Genomic DNA, 5000 nt, shown 5'->3' with positions numbered 1-5000 from the left:
GTGTTCTTTGGCAACCTTCTTTCCTACACACCTCCGGCTTTTCTTTGACCTTCAGGACAGGTTTTTGATTGAAAAGATACTTTTATTGCAGAAGCATCAAAAACAACATGTTACGTGTAATCGGGGTACATCTCACCCTGTACTGCGACGCAGCGCACCACATAGCAATACAGTTCCAAACATACGATAAATACATTCAGGCCAATAAATACATTCGCTCAGCGGTATGATGCCTGACGTGATGTGCACGGAGGATGAATCCCCCGGACCACCACGTCATGCATGACGCCGCTTACCCCAAAAACTGTAGCATCCTAATACGATATACATTTCCTAGTTACTATGTCATGCACGAAAACGATAACTGAAAATAAAAAACACTATCAACAATAGGCATCGGGTGTGTGGGGGGGTGGGGGGGGGGGGGGTGGAAGGGGAGGGAAGGGGGAAACACAGGCCCGAAGCTTTATTGAAGGGACAAAGACACGCAAGGGGGAGTAGGGGGAAGGGGGAAATCTTCAGACGTCCTCTTCCTCCTTAAAGTCCATCAAGGAATAGTCTCTGAGCAGACTGAGGATCAGTCTGCGGCAGTCCTCAATGGACATCCTCTCCCGCTGGAGTGTGAGGCGCTTTCTGGCGCACCATAGAGCGTCCTTGAAACAGCACAGCACCCGCCAGGCGCCGTCAATGTCCTCCAAAGAAAAAGTTCCACAGAACAGTCCATTCAAAACCCCAAAGTGAGTGATGGCTGTCTGTGGCACAAAGTCCTTGAGTTCAGGTTCCAGGGCCCCCAACAGGGCCTGAGCAAATGAGCACTCCCAGAAAACGTGATAAGACGTTTCCTCATGGGTGATGCAGAAGGGGCAGTGTCTGTATCTGCTCAGGTTCCTGGCATGCATAAATGTCCTGAGAGGCAGTCCCCCCTGGATAGCCATCCATGCCAGGTCTTTGTGCCTGTTGGTGAGGATGTTAGAAGAAACATTCCTCCAGACCACCTTGCAGGTGTCTGAAGGCAGGCCTGGAACCGACTCCAAAATGTCGCTGGCTCGGATGAGCTTGTAGATGGTCTTTGGCTTCCACAAGTCCGGCTTGACTCCCTGCAGCCCTTGCTCCCTGATGAACTTGAAGGTATCCAAGTAGAACCAAGGAGTGTCCCAGTTGTAGGGGATGGAACTATCCCAGGTGTCCCACCCCAGGGACCTCCAGAGAGGCAACAGGAAGAAGCGAGACATTGCGTTCCCGCCAGAGTCCGTAGTCCGTCTTGGCAAAGTTCTGCGGACGCAGTTGCAAGCAAAGAACACCCTCAGCTGGGTGGCGATGTCGGGCACGCCCTTACCGCCCTTGAGGGGTTCCTTGAACATGACTGCCCGCTTCACTCTGTCCATCTTGGAGCCCCAGATGAAGTGAAACACCGCCCTGGTGATGGCCTTGCAGGTGTTGACCCGGGGGGGCCAGGCCTGGGCGAGGTACTGCAACACAGGGAGAATCTCGCTGCGGAGTACCAGTGTCTTCCCTTCGATGGTGAGGTCTCTGAGGCTCCAGAGTCCAAACTTTTGGCGCATCTTGGCCAGTCTCTCCTCCCAAGACTTCAGGGCTGCGCCCTCGGCACCAAACCAAACTCCCAAAATCTTCATGAAGTCTGTCTTGATGCCAAAGGGCATGGATGCAGAAGAAGGCAGGAACCACTTTCCGAAGAGCATGACTTCCGACTTCCCGCAGTTGACCTTTGCCCCCGAAGCTTGGCCGAAGTCCTCGCAGGTCTGGACGAGCAGGTCGATGGAGCGCTGGTTGGCACAGAACACCGTCACGTCGTCCATGTAGAGCGAGCACTTCACTTCCCGTCTGTCTGGTCCCGGTGCGGTGATTCCCCCGATCTCTGGATTCCGTCTGATGCATTCGGCGAAGAGCTCTATACAGCAAACAAAAAGCAGAGGTGAGAGAGGACAGCCTTGTCTGACCCCGGAGAGAACCGGGAAGGGGTCAGTCTTCCAGCCGTTCACCTGCACGGAACTACAGATGTCATTATACATGATGTCAACATATGAACAAAACATTTCCCCGAGACCAAACCTGCGCAGGGCTCTGCACATAAACCCATGGGAGACACGGTCAAAGGCCTTCTCCTGATCAAGACTGACCAGGGCCGCGTGCACACGGCGGTCCTTGATGTATTGGACCGTGTCCCGGACAAGCGCTAGGCTGTCCGCAATCCTGCGGCCAGGAATGCCACAAGTCTGATCCGGGTTGATGATCTGTCCGATGACAGCCTTCAGTCTGTTCGCCATGACCTTGGCGAGGATCTTGTAGTCCACGTTCAGAAGAGAGATGGGACGCCAATTTTTCAAGTCACATCTCTCCCCCTTACGCTTGTACAGGATCGTGATCATCCCCTCCCTCAACGAAGGAGGCATCTTGCCCTCCACCACCATCTCCTCGTACAGCTCGAGCAGGTCCGGGCCCACGAGATCCCACAGCGCTACATAAAGCTCCGCTGGGAGACCGTCGCATCCCGGGGTCCTGCCTTGCCTAAAGGATTTAGCGGCAGAGTGCAGTTCCTCCAACGTCAAGGGGGCGTTGGTGGCCGACAAACCTGCAGGATCAATAGTGTTAGAGATACCTGACAAGAACCTGTCGGCCGCTTCCGAGTTCGTTTCTTTAGGAGAGTAGAGGTCGGAGTAGTAGTCGCTGACCACTTCCATCACGGCCTCCTTTCCCTTCTGGAGTGTTCCAGTCTTGTCACGCAGCTCCGACAGGGGTGTGTGTCCTGAGTGGAGTTTCCTGAAAAAGAAAGAGTTACACTTCTCACCTTTCTCGAGATGCTCCACTTTGGCACGGAAGACAATGTGCCTGGATTCTTCCTCAAAGTGCTTTTTCAAGCACTTCTTGGTGTCCTCCAGGTCTTGCCTCACGTCCCAGCCACAGTGGTGAAGGTCCTGCAGGGACTGCAGCTGACGCTGCAGCCTCCTGAGTTCCTTCCTCCTGGCACACACTTGCTGGCGTCCCCTGGCCTGAAAGAAGCTGCGCAGCTTGACTTTCACGAACTCCCACCAGTCGCTGACCTTAGGAAAGAAAGCCTTCTCCTCTCGCCAGGCACCGTAGATTTCCCTGAGCTCCGCTAGCAGTTCCTCATTGCCCAGCAGGGTGCAATTCAGCTTCCAGGAGCCTGGGCCCGGGGCAAAGCCCTCTCCCAGATCACCTTGAAAGTGAATGGCCCTGTGGTCAGAGAAAAAGCAGGGAACCATGGAGAACCCGCGGTGCCTGACTGCCCTGGAGGTGAGCACAAAGTCAATCCTGGAGCGCACGGATCCATCGGGGCGGCTCCATGAGTAGTTCACGGAACCGCGCCCCACGGATCCCACTGCGTCTCGCAGGGAAGCCTCTGCAATCATCTCCCGGAGCAGCTTCGAGGTGACGTCGAGTTTTGCGTATATGCTGGAGCTGCGCCCATCCTCCTCTATCGGACAGTTAAAGTCACCGCCGATTACTACTGCTCTCGTTGTGGCGAGTTGCGTCCGCAGGGTTTGGAAAAGTTCCAGCCGCGCGTTCTTCTCCGGGGGGGCGTACACGTTGATGAGCCTAACGGGCTCCCCCGCCCACGAACCATCTATGACCAGAAGGCGGCCACAGACGAGCTCATGGACAGAGTCAACAGTGAAACGTCCTCCCCGGATAAGAACCGCAACCCCTGCAGACTTGCAATCGCCACCCCCAGACCAGTAGGAGGGACCATGGGTCCACTGGGAGGACAAATGAGTGTACCTCCTCAGAGGGGGAAGTGCGCACTCCTGAAGCATGTACACATCACTCTGCTGTGTGGAAAGAAAGGTCAGCACAGTCTGCCTCCTAGACACGTCCTTTATGCTCCTCACATTAATGGAAAAGATAGATATCTCAGCCATCATGGGAAAGAGATGAAGGGGTTAGTCGGCAGGGGCTGTGCCTACCTCCCCTGGGGAGGGGGGGCGACCTCTGTGACCTCTGCAGCCTGACAGGTGTCCTGGCCCAGACCAATCTGATTGAGGACCTCGTTGAGGACCTCATTGAAGTCGGTGGAGAGATCTGGCTCCGACTGGGTCAGAGCCATCTCTTCTTCCACCTCTTCTTCCTCCAGCGTGTCGAGGTCCTCCCCCACGGGGTCGGGGCCTGCGACATTCTGGAGGACGGCAGGTCGCTTGGTGGCAGAGGAGGTGTCCTCCGCCGCCGGGCTGGCCTGCTCCTTCTTCCGCTTCCTGTACCCCGCCGCAGAGTTGCTGACAGGGGTAACAGGGGGAAGGGGCGGGAAGTCCTCCTGGGAGGACAGGTCCGGGGGGGGTGGGACCGGGGCAGGGGCAGGGGGGCAGGGGGGGGTAGGGGCAGGGGGGCCAGGGGCCGAGGGGCCGGGGGCCGGGGCAGAGGGACCAGGGGTAGGGGCAGGGGGACCAGGGGCGGGGGGGCCGGGGGCGGGAGGACCAGGGGCAGGGGGACCAGGGGCAGGGGGACCAGGGACAGGAGGACCAGGGGCAGGGGGACCAGGGGCAGGGGGACCAGGGGCAGGGGGACCAGGGGCAGGGGGACCAGGGGCAGGGGGACCAGGGGCAGGGGGGCCAGGGGGACCAGGGGCAGGGGGACCAGGGGCAGGGGTACCTGGGGCCTGGGGGGGGTTCCTCTTACCCGGGTCCTTTGGAGGCTTTTGTGGCGCTGGTTTGGTGGCCGGGCCCTTGCTCAGGGCCCCGGCGTACGTCCTGCTTCTTTCTGGGCAGTCTCTGTAGACGTGCTCGGACCGTCCACAGAGGTTGCAGGTTCTGGACCTTGGGCAATCCTTGGTCTCGTGACCTGCAGACCTACAGAACCTACAAGAAAGCACACTGCATTCCTTACCCTCGTGCCCCGGCTGGCCGCACTTGCGGCATGACTGGGGTAGGTCCGGGTAGTGTAGGAGTCCTGATGACGATCCCAGGGAGAAGCATTGTTGCAGGTGTTGGAGATCTCCAGCGGGACGATCTCTTAGTAGCCTGCAAAAC

Source organism: Staurois parvus, unplaced genomic scaffold (assembly GCF_062004578.1).
Source record: "Staurois parvus isolate SC_StPar_1 unplaced genomic scaffold, SC_StPar_1.0 ptg000884l, whole genome shotgun sequence".
Classification (NCBI taxonomy): domain Eukaryota; kingdom Metazoa; phylum Chordata; class Amphibia; order Anura; family Ranidae; genus Staurois; species Staurois parvus.
The sequence above is the reverse complement of the archived record's forward strand: the minus strand, read 5'-3'. Positions refer to the sequence as shown.